The sequence below is a fragment of the Callorhinus ursinus genome, unplaced genomic scaffold, assembly GCF_003265705.2.
Source record: "Callorhinus ursinus isolate GAN/ISIS: 27379988/994484 unplaced genomic scaffold, GSC_fseal_2.0 scaffold17, whole genome shotgun sequence".
NCBI lineage: Eukaryota > Metazoa > Chordata > Mammalia > Carnivora > Otariidae > Callorhinus > Callorhinus ursinus.
In genome coordinates this window covers 10,227,569-10,245,464 of record NW_027397079.1, presented here as the reverse complement: position 1 = coordinate 10,245,464, position 17,896 = coordinate 10,227,569, and the positions used below count along the sequence as shown (strand labels likewise).

General features: G+C 35.8%; 2 pseudogenes; both read left to right on the top strand.

Annotated features, from left to right (window-relative positions):
• Positions 1–1,930: 1,930 nt before the first annotated feature.
• On the top strand, positions 1,931–2,403 carry LOC112834830 (large ribosomal subunit protein eL32-like; annotated as a pseudogene).
• Positions 2,404–11,825: 9,422 nt separating this feature from the next.
• On the top strand, positions 11,826–17,568 carry LOC141374340 (large ribosomal subunit protein eL32-like; annotated as a pseudogene).
• Positions 17,569–17,896: the final 328 nt, after the last annotated feature.

Here is a 17,896-nt window from a genome sequence, read left to right as displayed (position 1 = left end):
AGTAGGCAGAGGGAAGGGGAGAAGCAGACTCCACGCGGAGTAGGGAGCCTGTTGTGGGGCTCGATCCCAGGACCCTGGGATCATGATCTGAGCTGAAGGCAGATGCTTAACCATCTGAGCCACCCAGGCGCCCTGAAAAGGTTCTTCTTGATATAAATGCTGTGGGTCCAAAGTATCTGAAATAGCAACTATTGAAAAAGAGTCACCATGGGACATTTTAAACATAAGATGTTTAGTTTTCAGAGTTACCGTCTGCTAAACCGAAGTTTAAAGTTAGAGTACGAAAGAAGAAAAAAGAACATCTTCATCTTGCTATGAGAAAATGGAATGAAAAGAAAAAAATGAAAGACACTAGGAAATGCTAAGTGCATCCTATTAGCCTTCTTAAATGCTCTAGGCATTTAAGGATCAGAAATACATTCATCAATTAAAAAATGCTTTTTGTGTAAAAATATTCTTTTTATCCCAATCAGCCAACCTTCAACACACACACAGATACACACATGTGCCACAACTTACACACACAGAAAAAGCATTTGCAAATTTGCAATTTGTTTTTACAGTGGATTTGATTTATTACTGGAGTTATGCATTTATTCTGGCTGAAACATTAAAAAGGACTCATCTGTGGTGTTCTTTAGGACCTGTTTGAGTTTTAGTTTTAGTAAATTTCCATGATTTAGCTATTTCCATAAAAGAAAATATTGTAAGTGATATGTCTGACCTTTACTAGTTAAGATCAGTTACTTGCTCCCAAAATGGACTGACTGAATGATCTTAAATATGTCCTGAGTGTGGGTTCTGTAAAGGGGTTTCTGAATGTAGATATCACTGCCTACTCTGAGTGTTGCTGGCACTGATGACTAGATGCAAACTCTTAAATTGCTCCATTGACCACCGCAATGTGAACATGAGATAAAATCTAGAAATGCTCTTGCAAGGAGTCGACTAGTGTATCTTTGATGTATTCCAGTTTTGATGCTATACAACAAGCTTACAGATCATAAGAATTACTCCTATGGAGAGACCAAGACTATCATTCATCACATAGAAAGGGGCTACATAAAGTTTATTCCTCTCTAATTATAAAAAAAAAAGAAAATATATGTAACTGTGTCTTAATTCTTTGAAACATATATGCATCTAATATCCATACCACTGTAAGTTGTTCTGGTTTAACTTTGGAGTATGCCCTGCTCAGTTCCAGTGGGTAGAATATTTTCTCTATAGCCTATGCCTTATCTTTATCAGGATACATTTTCTCTCTCTGTATATTGGACAATTGTCACTTCCAATTGGATCTTTTCTTTCTTAAATATGATGTATTTGTCATGAAATACTTTCATGCATAGATTTCATGAAAAAATTGATATAATGTTCTCTTTTACCCTAAAGATAGATACAGTCAGAGTTACCACTTAATACTAAATTCCTTTTGATAATTCTCATTTTGAAGTGATTCTAAAGTCTTTTACACACAAGAAAAGTCATATTCCTAGAAGGTGAGACAGGAAAAAGATCTACAAAACTTATTTTATTCGAGTATGTTTGAGTGTGAATCTCAATCTGAATATAACCAGCTCCTCATGATGCAGGCAGCTCAGCAACCACATCTCCCTTCACAGTGCCTCAGAATGACAGGAGGATATTTTTGTTTTTAGAATTGAAGACTTTAACCTTATCCAAATACTCAGATGGCAGGAATAAATACTTAAAAACTGTACATTTGTTTCTACCTTGAATAATGAAAAAGCAAGAAGTTTTCTAGGCAAAAAGATTAAAGGAATTTATTAGCTGTTTGACCTTGATGCATGTGTATAACTGCAAAACAAAAAAACACTGTGGAAATAACACTTAACTGGAAGTAAGGAAACCTAGTTTCTAGTACTGGATCTGCTTAAAAATTTCCATTCGACTCTCTTCCTCGGCGCTGCCTGTGGAGATGGCAACCATCTGTTAGTGGGCATCATGGCTGCCCTCAGACCTCTGGTGAAGCCCAAGATCATTAAAAAGAGGACCAAGAAGTTCCTCTGGCACCAGTCAGACCACTATGTCAAAATTAAGCGCAACTGGCGGAAACCCAGAGGCATTGACAATAGGGTGCACAGAAGATTCAAGGGCCAGAACTTGATGTCCAACATTGGTTACAGGAGCAACAAGAAAACAAAGCACATGTTGCCCAGTGGCTTCTGGAAGTTCCTAGTCCACAACGTCAAGGAGCTTGAAGTGCCTGATGTGCAACAAATCTTACGGTGCAGAGATTGCTCACAAGGTCTCCTCTAAGAACTGCAAAGCTATTGTGGAAAGAGCAGCCCAGCTGGCAATCAGAGTCACCAATCCCAAGGCCAGGCTGCGCAGTGAAGAAAATGAGTAGACAGCTTGTTGTGCATGTCATAGTTGTGTTAATAAAACCATAAAACTACCAAAAAAATTCCATTTGATCTTGCACAAGTTGCCTCAGTTTCCTCACTAATTTAATGAAGGTCTTGGAATATTTTATCTCTCAGACTCCTAACAGTTCAGAGATCCTACAAGTTGATGATGGGTAAAACCCCATGTGCTGTCCCTTTCCCACATGGAATTCAGAGGTAAAAACAATAGGACTGTTACAGAACCTGGACTGGATCGCCTGACTGAAGAACCAAGCACACCTGGAGATCTTGGAGGATAGGAGGTTTATTTAATGCCAGTGGGCTCAGAGGAGAGTGGTCTCCAAAGGTCTGAGCCCCAGCACAAACAAAGGGGGCAATTTACACACTTCTACTTCCGCATACGTGGCACTTTTGAGCATGTGCGAAGCGGGGCAGGGAGAAGAACCGGGAAGAGCCCCGGGGCAAGGATGGGGACTCTTGCTGGCTCCGTTGGCCATCTTAGGACACAGATTTTCCTTATCAGGACTACTTCATTTTTAATTGCTCCAAAGAGTATTTGTAAAATATTGAGATTTTTCATTAAGAGTTATACTACAGTTCTCCTCTGGCTGTTTTTTTGTTTTTGTTTTTGTTTTTGTTTTAAGGTTTTATTTATTTACTTGAGAGAAAGTGAGAGCTAGAGAGAGAGCACACACAGAGGGAGAGGGAGAGAAGCAGAATCCAAACTGAGCAGGGATCTCGATCCAGGGCTCAATCCCAGGATCCTGGATCATGAACCAAAGGGAATTCAGACATTTAACCAACTGAACCACCCAGATGGCCCCTCCTCTGGCTGTTTTTTTTTCAATTTATAAATTTCAGTTTTCCACAGTTCATCATAGATTTGCTAAATAGCAATCATGTTATTGTTTTTAGCTTAACTATTGAATTTTATTTTCTTACACTTCTAAAACATGAGGTTTCTAAACATGGACTATTCTTGCCTGCTTTCTAGCATAGCAAACAAAAAGGTTTTGGGTTAACCACAATACAATCTAAATTTTATTTTGAATTGAAATTATGAGAAACTCAGTGAAACTGTTGTTTCAATCAATGATATGTAATGCATATCAGTTATTATAGACTAAATAATGTCAGAATTTTTATGTGCATTGGACACCCAAGCAGACAATATGGGTTTCTTATTCACTCATTCATTTGTTCATTCACTCATTCATTTGTTCATTCACTCATTCATTCATCCATTCAACAAACATCCAAGGAATACTTCTTATGTGTGAGACCCCAAATTAGTTTTTAGACATAAAAAGATAAACAAGTCTGTACTCTAATGATTTCAGCTCCTCCAGAGCACTGCTTCTCCAAAATAATATGTGATAGGGATTTTTGCTTCTTTCTGGAAAATAGGCACAGTGAAGGAAATTCCCACACTTAGTTTCTGAGTCTATTCTTAGTCTATTCTTGTCTACTTTCTAGCATTAACAAGCAAAAGTTTTGTATTAACCAGTAATACAATTTAAATGTTTATAAATGTATCAGTTTTGTTCATATTTTTTAATACAGATGTATTTACAGTTTCCTAACACTTATGCTTCTTTATAAAAATGAGTAGCAATGGGTACTTTAATAAAAAGAATATCAAAAACATTTTGTATGTTAGGGTGCCTGGGTGGTGCAGTTGGTTAAGCATAGACTCTTGGTTTTGGCTGGGTTGTGATTTTGGGGCTGTGAAATCGAGCCCCGCATTGGATTCCATGCTCAGGGCAGAGTCAGCTTAAGATTCTCCCTTTACTTCTGCCCACCCACTCCTGCTCTCTCTATTTCTTCCTAAAAGAAAAAAAATCTTTAAACGAAACCATTTTATATGTTATTCATTTTTTCAAATATTTCTGTTTTGCTCAATCTCCATTTGGAAATAATTTGATTCACAGTCATAATCATAAGAATTAGGCACTCTATTAAAATTTACTTGCAATGTATTATTATTTTCATTGAAAGATTAATTTTTATTAAAAGATTATATTATCTATGTTTCAGATTAATTTAGCAAATAAAATAAATCTTGCCTTTCTCTAAATTCTTCATTTTAAGAAAACAATGTGTTGCAAAATATCTTAAGGATCTAAGAGTGAATTAAAAACATATAATGGGTTAGGTTGTGGGATGGGGTAATTGGGTGATGGGCATTAAGGAGGGCACTTGATGTAATGAGCACTGGGTGTTATATGCAACTGATGACTCACTAAATTCTATCTCTGAAACTAATAATATAGTATATGTTAACTAAATTGAATTTAAATAAAAAATTAAAAATATATAATGGGCTAGCTTGCGGATTATTTGACTATAACACATTTTAGAAAAAAAAACAAAGAAATAAAATACTTACTTGTTAAAGGATTGTTTATTGAGTAAATATAATAGACCAGGAAAGTTTTCAAGTTCTTAGAATTTTGAGATTTGGAAAATATTGTCATTCTGGTTAAGGATCTTAAGGGCAGTACATAGCACGTGAAGCTTCTACACAGTGGAACCCTGTGAGAGACAAAGTTTTGGGGAGAACAGATGAGAGCATATCTTCTCAGTGCACTTGATTATATGTCTTCAGTGAAGTCATATTGACCTTCTCATTGGAATCCAATTTTCTTCTGGAACCACTCAAAAGTATTATTTTACTTCTGAAATACTGAATATGTCAAGTTGTTAATTTACTTTTAGTCATCCTCACATAATGGAGAAATAAAACAAATATGCAATTTTTACCTGATTTTCATAAAGGCCAACAGAGAAGACTTGTAAAGTTTCTATGAACTTTTTTCTCCTACTCAAAATGCTGAAATTGTGAGGGAGTGGATTTCTCAGCACCTATGATTAATGTTTTGCTGAATATGAGAGCATAATTTATTTAGAAACAATATTGGAATTATATGGTTGCCAAAAATAGAATTATATAATAATGCATTTCTTAGTAGTGTAAGCATACTATTAATGTCATTATTAAAATATGTATGTGTTCTTAATAGCAGAGACATGGATCTATCAAATTCATACAGTTCTTTTCATCATGAATTTCTTTAAGTTAAATATATAGAAAATGGCATATTAAGTTAACCAAATTCTCCAATCTGTAATGACCCAGAGTAAAGTACTAAAGAAAAACATTTCAGAATCATCCTGTTTGTTTTGTTTGGCTAAAGAATTATCTCATTTAGATTTTTAAAAAATGAATGAGCTATTAATATATCAGAAAATTTTAAATAAACATCTAAACTTGTGGCTTTCATTAAAACTTTAAATTATCTGGGATCCCTGGGGCCACACTGAAGTATGGAAAATTTAAAGGAGCTGAGGAACGCTGCTTTCTTAATCTGGAATTTCAAGTTTCTACACTGACATGAAAAAATGGTGCATTTCTCCTTAAATCTGGCACATAAGCTCTCATTTTCAATTCCTGTCTGGTTCTAGAATTGTTGAATGGTATTTCAACAATTAAATAGCAGTGTCACTGATCTCTAATGTATTGGATTAGTAAAATAAGCTATTGGATAATTTAATTAGTAATTTATAACAATTCCAACATCATGTAATTGATGTGATTTGATGTGGGGTCTGAGAGCAGTCAACAAATAATTCTTGGGACATTTTAAGTGCCAAAAAGGTGGTTTTATTTAAGCACAGGGACTCTCACCCATGGGCAGAGCTGCACTGGGGTTGTGAGGAGTGATTGATTACATACTTTCAAGTTGGGGTGGTGGTGGAGAGGGTGGGTAAAGACAAAGGAAGTTTCCAAAAGGATTTTTGTATGTTAAAGAAGACTTACAGGTTTCTGGGGGCCTAGCTATTGTCAAGCTAAGGTTGTTTTGTTCCTCTAGCCAGGCATTAACATTAAGACAGTTGGGAGTTGCTGGAGGCAGCTTCTACGCGTGGGCCTCAAGTACTTATCAATGAGCTGCAGGTTATAAGGAAATTGAATTTTATCTACATTCCCTTCTGCCTTTGTTCTCCACATCATAATCCTCTCTTCATTACCTGAATGAGTACAGTGAGAAGTATAATCATTGCATATACTCTTTGAGTTGTATTTTTAGATCTTTCTAGCTAATTTTTATAATTTATTTATGTCAATAATTTATTTTCGCTCTTCCAAATGCCTTTGAGATTTGAGTTTCATCATATTTATGTCTCCTAACCAACACTCTGCCGCCAATGGTATTAAGAGATGCATGATAGCAGCCCACACACAATAAATACATAAATTAATTAATTAATTAATTAATCAAATAAAAAGTAAAAGAAAGACTTGAGTACTTCATTAACAGAAGTTAGGACTGTGAGAATTCCCTCTACTTACAAGCTTAATATGATTCACAAACAAGAAGTACAATACCCTTGAGGGTGTTTTTGGTTTTCAGGAGGAGGAGGTGGGTGTAACTGGCCTTTAGTGAACAACCAGGGGGACCAGATTTCCTGCAATGCCATGTCCATTATAACAAAGAATTATCTTCTGTTCAGCAGAACTCATGAATGTCCTAAATATCTCAAGGCAGTGTTTTTCAAACATTACCATGTTTATACATTACCTGAAGATCTTATTAAATTGCAAGTTCTGTTCAGTTCTCAGGTGAGACCTATGTTTCTGATTCTCAGACTATGTTTTGAGTCACGAGTCCTAGGGGTCATTAACATACGTGGAAACCTATTTATAAATTTTTGAGCTAAGAAACTACTTCTGTTTTGTATGTAAATGCAGACCATTTGGGGCACGGTTCTTATATACTTGGAATTTTTCAGGAATGCAAATATCTGATATGGAAGCAAAATTGTACTTTATTCAGACTTTACCAAAGATTGTATCATTTTGGAAAAATTACATCACCACCAACAGCAATGCTTCTGCCTATGTTTCTAATAAAACATACTGTATTAGTCTGGATGGTACCTGCCACAAAAATAGTAATTCTTCATATACATGATGCATTTGACCTTTTCCTTAGGTGTAATAGCTAGTTGTACCTACAAATTTACATTTCAAAATTCTCATCATTTTTATAATAAATTTATTTTATGTATTATAATTGTGATGATAGTGATATTTTAAACTATGGTGTATATGTACATTATATTTCTATGAATTTTATTTTGTAACAGGAAATGGGGTATAAAAAGTATTTTCATGAAAAAGTGGGAAATTGAGTTTCACAGGGCTGAAATCAGTAGACCCTCTCATGCAGAGGGTTTGTTGTGGTTCTGCTTTACTGTGTAAGATCTTCTTAACTCTTTAAAGATTTGGATTTACAGTACAAGAAACCTATCACTGTGGTTTTAAAATCATATAATGAAGAGTAATTTTATTGTGTATAACCAGGGTACCCCTCCAAATTCCCCACGAATTAATATGGAAATATTTTCTCCTAGCCTCTTCAGTAGTAGCAGCATTACCTGGGTTTGTAGAAATGCAAGAATATCAGGCTCCACCCAGATTTACTGAGTCCTAATCTACATTTTATCAAGAACTCCAGGGAGTCTGTATGCTCATTAATATTTGAGAAGCACTGCTCCACCTTGAATACTGAAGCTCAAGGCCCCTACCTGCCTCCTGGTGACAGCAGCAAGCCTGGGAACCTCCATCCATTTTGCACACCAGAATTTGCAAACTTTATGAAGCTCGGTTTTGTGTCTTCTGCATCTTGGCCTATTATTATAGCTTATTATTTCCTGAATATGAAGGAGATCTGTGGCATGAGTTCTCTTCTGTTTTATTTTGGGTATATGGGGGATCATGGTTTCCAGTGGGAGGAAGGGAGGAAACTGAGAGTGGGGGTTCTAATGGGGTTGCAGGGCGGGCAATCAGGGTGAGCCTAAAATGTCACCTCAAAATGCAGCAATAAGAGGCAGAGGTGCACTCCTCCCCCTCACAGGGACTTGGCCTCTGCCACGCTTCATCTTGCTCATTACTATCACTTCTCCAAACAACAGGACACAGATTTATAACAGACCCAGAATCATGTTTCCTTTCTCTACTGCAGGAGATTTTCTGTCATAATTAAACAGCTTTTTTTTTCTTTTTCCATTTAAAATTTTGAAAAACGGGATTTGAATAAATCTTTTCTTCTCCCATTTCCCTTCCTCAACTCCCTAAAAATTACTAACTCTGTATCCCTGTGTCTAGGTGCATCTAACTGCAATAATCTGTAAGCACAAGGGTCTTTACTTCAACTAGCAATTCCTCCCTTATCCTATACTTGCTCTTCAAAGTAAACCAATCTTTCTTAATACCTAAGACTCAGAAATTTCTCATCATACTAAATAATGGAAAACCTTACCTCATACCTAATAAACCAAAAAAGCACTAACTTCAGTCAATCTAAGATACTTTCCTTATAAAGGGGGAAGAAATGGGAAGAGGCTGTCATCACAAAGAGTTGAAGGTCATTTTCTGTGAAGAACTAGCTGGGACCATCTGCTAAGAAGGTTAATGGAGGAGAATATCAAAGGAAAAGGATGAGTCCTAACTGCAAAGTTTGAGGTTTTTGACTGAGTTGAGACTGGACCAGAGGTAAGAATTCCTGACTCCATCAAACATTCTTCCTGGAATTGGGTTTAATGTCCTGTATATAAACATTAATGCCAACTTGGAATCTCTTGATTATACTCAATAGCAACTAGTAATGAGTTAAAACGAAGGGACAGGAAAATATTATTTGTTCCTTTTCCATTTTCCAAATTTGCATGAGGAAAGATTTCCATCATTTCTGGGTTTTGTTTACATATTGTTTTTGGTTTGTTTTTACTTCTGTTTGTGTTTTACTTTGCCACCCAAAATCTCTCCTATTTAAAACCTTAGAAATAAAGAGGTTTTAGTCATACTTCTAAATAATCATTTAACTCAAATTTCACTCAAAATGTATACACACTGACAGTTCACAGCTGTTAGTCAAACAAGGCTCACACACGCTTCTTGCTGCACATGCATTGCGGCTCTGATTACGCAGCTGGTGGTACAATTTGCTCAGACTGGGCCAATGCGCACTTCCGGTCATCTAGAATCCTGCTATCAAGTAGCTAAAACAGATGATTCAATTGCCCTATGAAAACTCTTAAAGGAGTTTTGTGAGCATCATGAACAAATATAAAGGGGGAAGTGCATAGTCTCTTAGAGTTTTAAATTCTTATTGTTGAAAATCTGAAGAGGCATTTTACAACCTCAGAGGAAACTTTTGGTGTCTTTTTTCAATATGCCCTTGCATTTTGTATGCCCCCTAAACATTTCTTAGCCCATCAGGACTCACGCACCCTCAAGCTGACCCTGTACCTGCTCGTGACAATCTACTGAAATATTGCCTCCTCAAAGGTATGTTGTTGTTTTAGAATCTGCTTTATTTTACTGAATCTGTTTATGTTTTTGCTAATATCACATGTGTCATGAACACGCAAAGACATAGTAGGAAATCTAGCCATGTTCACAGGTATATAGCCAGGTATGACCTGAATCAAGCACCACATAAATGCTTTGTCAGGGCAATCAGATTCTCCCGTTCCCATACCAGGTTCTTCCCTGTGTGCATTAGCCTGTTTGTCCTTGGGATACCTTTTTATCCTTTTATAGACAAGACCAATAATTCATGAGAGAGCTGGGAATAGAAAACAGTTCTTCCTATTCCCAGAAGAGTACTCTTGCCACTAGGTTATATTGACTCCTTATACACATTAGCTGTTTCACTTGCACACTGAAACAGATCAGTATTTTTGATTGAGTTTGACATTTTGAAATTTAACTACAATAGCTTACCCTATAAACAGGAAGGGACTGTAAAACAGATGTTCTTATTTAGAAAACAAGTTACCAAAAGAGCAAAACACTAAATTTGTCCTTGCTATAATTGTGTCATTTAAACCAAGAGGAACAAGTCAGAGCCCTAAGACTAAAGAAACCCTGATGGGAAAATTATGCCATCATTCAATGTTATAAGATGTCACCTGAAGAAAGAATGTGATTTAAGGTTCAACACTGTTCCCAAGTGATAGGAATACCAATTTCCAAATTCTGGTATTACAATTACTGAATGAAAACCTTCCAGTATATATGGAAGTAAAGATTTGTGGATGATTTTTAATAAATTAGGGAAAAGACTCATCCTTAAACTCTGGAAACCAATGACTAAGATTTAAAATTTTGTGAAAATTAATTTGGTGCATTTATTAATCATGAGCTTTGTCTATGAAAGTTAAGCAGGTGATTTCTGTTTGTTTAAAAAAAAGACAAATTTAACATGAAGGCAGTCAATTCCAAAAATTTATCAATGTATCATGAATATAGGTGTTGAATGGATTTTGAGAACTATTGCAAATTGTTTATATGGGTTTTTGAAGAAGAAAATGAGTATTTTCAAGCATTTTATCTGGAGAGAGTACTCACCACTGGCCTGTGATGTCTTCCAAGATCATCTACACTTATTCACCACTCCTCAGAAAAGATGGGCATGGGGACCATATTAGTGCCTAATAGATCAATTCACCTGGTCACAATTGATGGGACCATGGTGGACAAATGACACAAGTTGGGGCAAGGTATTTGGAACGAGCATGTTAACAGATTTTGTCAGTTACGTATGAGAAGCCAAATAGTATTATGTGGTCAGTTACATATGAGAAGCCAAATAGTATATGTGATTGTTCTTTTTTTTTTTTTTTTTTTAAGGCCAGAAGTAAGGGTGCCTTTTGGAGAAGCCATAATGACCCATGACTAACTGGAGCTGAGATCAGATAGCACTAATCTGTTAAGAGAGGAAATGAATCAAACACTTAAGCATGAATCAAACACTTAAGCAGTTGCTGTCATGAGAATCTCTATAGCTCTGATGGAGATAACACAGACTTGGTTCTTACCTTTCAGGAGTAAGTCCCAATGTGATATGTCTGTACTTAATTTCCTGTTCCCAAATGATGTGGCATCTGCTAATTTCTTTCTTGCCAAACAAAAGCAAACAATAAAAATGTACTCCATTAAATCAACTTGACTGGGATATTATTTGTGGTGTTATGGCTATAATATTCCAAATTTTCTTAAGTCACCCAAATTCAGATATGTAATCTTAAAACTGTATTTCTAAAACTGACTTTGATTTTTACTTTGAACCTGCCTCATTGCACAGAATTTAATCTAGACATGTAGGGGCTGTCAATTGAATAGTCCTCTTAAGATACATAAATTGGGGGACCTAGCTGGCTGTTGGTGGAGCATGAGACTCTTGATCTCGGGGTTGGAGTTCAAGCCCCACATTGGGCATAGAGATTACTTTAAACAAAAGAAAAAGAAAAAAAAGATATATAATTTAATTATAGTCTAGTTCAGAAGCTTCATTTTAGGTATTCTCAGCTATTCTCATCATCCTGGAGAGAATCATGGACCTACCAAGGTAGCCTCCATAAGAATCGACTTATAGAATTCGAAATATGCCAGTAGTAAGCATTAGATAGACCAGAGATCCATCATATTTCTGAATAAGATGGTTCTGGGCTGGAATCAGCCCCTGATTTTCTCATCACTTTGGAAAGAAGATGTCTCATAGTGGTCATACCTATGATTCATCCTAATTTGCTGGGAGCAAACTCTGATTTCTCTGGTGTATTTGGCTACATATTTTATGTACTCTGAGGTACATAACATCATGATATATTTCTCTGATGTGGAACTCCTTGAATCATGGGATGATGAAACAGATTTCAATTATTACTAGCTTCTAAATTCAACAGTTAAACGTTACACTTCTTTTTCAGGCACTCAAGAATATTCTCATAGGAATCATAAGGAAAGAGATTATCAGGGGCCACCTCTCATATCTAGCTGCACCATAACCTACTTGGTCATTCTCACCAGAAAGTGAAATGGACGTTTTCTGATGTAGTTCCTCATTCAAAATTCTTTTGTCTTAGATAATCCCTAAAATTCAGGGATTTCATTTCATAATATTTTATTACTTACACTTACAGTATCAGAATAGAGTCTTTGTCTCCAAAGAACTTGTTCTTCTATTCTTCTTGTATTTCCTGAACTTATTTCTAGAGAAAATGTCAGAAAACCATTAAGCATTGGCTAAGTAATTGAAAATATAAATAAGAGGTATCATGGAACCAATACTGAGCTGTATACAAGAGTATAGAATTGCAACAAAACAGTACATAAGTTCTGATTTTTTAGAGGTGTGTATATAAACAACCCCAATGATTAACCATCCTATCTGTGGTAATAACTAAAGGAGGGGAGTATTTTTTTAACAACAACAACAACAACAACAAAAAATGCTGAAAATAAAAGAAAGAGTAAGGATAATGAGAAGAAACTAGACACACCAGCTGTTGCCATTTATATTGAGATAATCCTTATTAGAATAAAATGTGAACAGGCATTTCCATTATCCTTAGAACTTCTGTTTTCATAGATTTCAATAATAATCATGCCATGACCGCAGTGGCTAGTGATAGCCATTTAGTGAAATAAATCAAAGCAATACATAATCATCTTACTTGGTTTTCTGCCCCTATTCTGAGCAAATAAATTGCCTGAGCATGTCATGTTATTTTTCTCTCCACCTCACTGTTCACCTCCCCACCTTCTACAGACATCCTGTGTTCCAAGATTATTAGAGGAAACTTAAGGTCAATAGTTCAAAGCAAGTAATTTTCATCTGTTAGGAAGGGGAAATGGATGAAATATAAGATGTTTGTTTTGTGCCTTTGTATTCTTTCCTCTGACTGGTTGTTGGTGATTATGTAGCTTAAGGACGATAATAGATTCAAAGGATCATAAGATACTTTATATCTATAATTCATCTCATTAAAGGTATGTGATTTATATATTACCCGTATCAAAAACATTAAAGAAATTTGATGCACCTCAGCTAAAAGAAACATCAACATTAAAACAAGGTAACCTAAAATGGAAAACCAATAATTTATTGGTGTGATTATTAGTCCTTCTCACAAGTATATTTTCACATTCAAGGTTAAATAAGTTATATCTCTAAAATGCTACAGATCTATCCAATAGAGGAGGAAGACATCCTCTGTCAAAGGGTGATGAGGAAAAAGCCATTTGAAGCACAAAATAATACAAATGTGTTATATTAATATTCTAATAATATGATAAAATATGGTATTTTTAAATATTAATTTATAGAATACTCTAATTTTAAAGAAACTTTACCCTCAGCATCTTCTGGTTAAAAATGCTTTGTTAATAACCAGAAGAATTAAATTTACCATAACGTTAATTAAATATAGTCAAGAGAGTTTGTAGGCAGAGAGACACGGTTTAATAAACCATACATGGTCACCTTTAAAACATTTGAAAATCATGTTTTAAGAGATAACTCCCTAAGAACATGAAACAAGATTGGTCATTATTTTGGAGATCCATTCATTCCTTTTAAAAGAATTATGAAAGCTCGGAAACCTACTGAGAAAATTTTGGGAATGTTTTAGTATGTAGAACCTAATTCCAGCAATTTTGAACCAGTGGTGAATTTCTGTTGTTTTTTTGTAGGGGCAGAGAAAAGAAACTTAATGACTTCAGGAATAAAATAGCCTGAACCTTTTTATCACTCACATTAAATTCCTTTTAATGAGTCACCCAGGGCTGATATAATTCTTCTATTATTACAGATTGGGAAAGAAAATGTTGCAGCCTGAAAACTTCAGACAAAATCCTAAATCTGGTCAAGGTAAAGTGGCTTTAATAAATCCCAGTCCACTTACAGTTTTCAAATCTTTAAAATCCTGCATGAATTCCACATCTGACCTGGCCTCCCTTTTATTTACTTTGGAATAAGGAGTGGATAATATGCTAAACTTATTTCCAATTTCCTTCTCTGTTTTGTTTTTTGTTTTTTATTTTGCACTTGGTATATTCCCCAGAGGCCCTGGGGAAGGCTGCTGGCAGCCATTTACGTATATCCTCTCTCTGTAGAGGCTGTTCTTGGAAAGGTGTAATTTATTGTCTTTACTTCCTTCACAGAAATTTTTTTCAAACTCCTTTCTTCTTCCAGCTAGGTCGTTTTGAACTTCCCCTCTTTTTGTTCCATAAATCCTATCAAAGAGTAGTGAGTCCCAACAATAGTTCCACATTGTGGAAGCTGGCTCAGAATTAGCGAGATCTCTCTTGATGCCATAATGTTCATAATCCCCAAATTAACTATGCTTTTTTTTTTCCCAAAGGTGAACTAGAATTCATATGATCCTTTGTGACATTTATCTAGCAGACAAGAAATAGTCCAAGTTTTCTTGTAAGCTTAGGGTTAAATGTGCAGTTCAGTCAACACACCAAAAATTTTGAAATGCACGTCAGCCCAAGACTTGCCCCTGAGGAAACCAACCAATGCATTAACAACCAAAGAACAACAACAACAACAGGACACTAGGGGAAATTTGCATAGATAGATAGATAGATAGATAGATAGATAGATAGATCAAGATGAAGATACAAAAATGTATGCATATAAACGCTTTCCTAACCCTGTTTATGATGTCAAATGCTCCCCCACACAATATAAGAAACTTAGTGATTCATTTTTTCTTTCCATATCAGTTTTAGAGTCAATATTATGAAGAAAATCACCATCATCTATAATGATAGCAAGGTCAATGTATTTGCCATTCTACATAGTGCTTCAGCTTCCATGGCCATATTAAAAATAACATGGTCAATAATCTTCAACAAAGCAGGGAAGAATATCCAATGGAAAAAAGACTGTCTCTTCAACAAATGGTGTTGGGAAAATTGGACAGCCACATGTAGAAGAATGAAGCTGGACCAGATTTTTACACCATTCACAAAAATAGACTCAAAATGGGTGAAAGACCTAAATGTGAGACAGGAATCCGTTGAAATCCTAGGGGAGAATATAGGAAGCAACCTCTGGGATTTCGGCTGCAGCAATTTCTTGCTAGACACATTTCCAAAGGCAAGGGAAACAAAGGCAAAAGTGAACTATTGGGACTTCATCAAGATAAAAAGCTTTTGCACAGCAAAGGAAAGAGTCAACCAAACCAAAAGACAACCGACAGAATGGGAGAAGATATTTGCAAATGACATATCAGATAAAGGGCTAGTATCCAAAATCTATAAAGAACTTATCAAACTCAGCACCCCAAAAATGAATAATCCAATCGAGAAATGGGCAGAAGACATGAACAGACATTTCTGCAATGAAGACATCCAAATGGCACACAGACACATGAAAAAATGCTCAACATCACTCGGCATTAGGGAAATACGATCAAAAACACAATGAGCTATCACCTCAAACTGGTCAGAATGGCTAAAATTAACAAGACAAGAAATGACAGATGTTGGCAAGGATGTGGAGAAAGGGGAACTCTCTTACACTGTTGGTGGGAATGCAAGCTGGTGAAGATACTCTGGAAAACAGTATGGAGGTTCCTCCAAAAGTTGAAAATAGAGCTACCTTATGACCCAGCAATTGCAGTAATGGGTATTTACCCCAAAGATACAAATGTAGTGTTCTGAATGGGCACGTGCAATCTCTATAGCAGCAATGTCCACAATAGCCAAACTATGAAAAGAACCAAGATGTCCATCAACAGATGAATGGATAAAGAAGATGTGGTACACACACACACACACACACACACACACACACACACACACAGCCATCAAAAAGGAAAGCTTGCCATTTGCTATGATGTGGATGGCACTAGAGGGTTTTATGCTAAGTGAAATAAGTCAATCAAAGAAAGACCATTATTATATGATCTCACTTATATGTGGAATTTAAGAAACAAAACAGAGGATCATAGGGAAAGAAAGGAAAAAATAAAATAAGATGAAATCAGAGAGGCAGACAAACCATAAGAAACTATTAATCATAGGAAACCAACTGAGTGTTGCTGGAAGGGAGGGAAGTGGGGGGTTGGAGTAACTAGGTGATAGACATTAAGGAAGGTACGTGACATAATGAGCACTGGGCATTAAACAAGACTCATGAATCACTCTTTACCTCAGAAACCAATAATATATTATATGTTAATTAATTGAGTTTAAATTAAAAAAATGAAAGAAATAACATGGTGTAATATCTACTGGGAGTATAAATATCAATATAACAGTGAGAAACTCCAAGAACTTCCTGGAATTCAATAGAGATGGAGAATTTTTTTTCTCACTAAATGATGACTTGGGCATTAAGCTCTTTTCTAAATCAAACCAAATACCACTTCTATATTTGCAGTCAAATTGAACTGATTTTCCAGGCTTCATGCCTATTCAGTAGAAGTATCCAGACTCCATCTCTCACTTTTACCACTAAAATCTTTACTTTCAGTAGGCTCCAAGCAAGATTCTCAGTTTCGTTAATGAAAAGATTATAGAATTATGGCAGCTCCCATATACCCTGGCATTGCTGTTGATCTTGAACTCCTATTCTTCTTTTAGTGTCTCCATTTTCAGTCTTGTAATAGACTGTGAACTAGAGTTGAGAAAAATGAAAAATTGCTTAAGCTGTTTTGACAAAACCATCTGAGAATCAGTTTTTGATGCCTCAACCATTGTAATCATGCCTTGGTTCAAGGAAGGGAGAATACTTTTAACAGATTCTATATGTGTACATTAATTTGTCCAAGTAGTAAACATAAACAGACTTCCACATCTCATCTACATCAAAAAATGTATGTGTTTTGATTAAAAAATAACTAATGGCTCTCTTCCTTGGCGCTGCCTGTGGAGGTGGCAGCCCTCTGTTAGTGGGCATCATGGCTGCACTCACATCTGGTGAAGCCCAAGATCATTAAAAAGAGGACCAAGAAATTCATCCAGCACCAGTCAAATATGTCAAAATTAAGCACAACTGGCAGAAACCCAGAGGTATTGACAATAGGGCACGCAGAAGATTCAAGGGCCAGATCTTGATGCCTAACATTGGTTACAAGAGCAACAAGAAAACAAAGCACATGTTGCCCAGTGGCTGTCAGAAGTTCCTAGTGCACAATGTCAAGGAGCTTGACGTGCTGCTGATGTGCAACAAATCTTACTGTACAGAGATTGCTCACAATGTCTCTTCCAAGAACCGCAAAGCTGTTGTGGAAAGAGCAGCCCACCTGGCAATCAGAGTCACCAATGCCAAGACCAGGCTGTGCAGTGAAGAAAATGAATAGACAACTTGTTGTGCATGTCATATTTGTGTTAATAAAACCATAAAACTAAAAAAAAATGACAAAAAATAACTAATGGACATATACTAATTTTAAGAGTAGCTATAATTAGGTAATATTTAACAAATATGAAATAACATTTTCTAGGTTTGTTCCTACAGTATTTTTTAGCCATACCCGAACTGTCCAAACTTCAGAGTTTAGGACTGATTATGTGTCATGGGGAAGTTGAAATCTATTCCCCTCTTACTTTCTAGAATCACAAACTTTCTTTCCCTTATTTTTGTCCTGACATTCTAGAATATAATGGGAGTGTCAAGAGAAATTTAGGTTTTCTGACATAATTAAAAGATATTTAT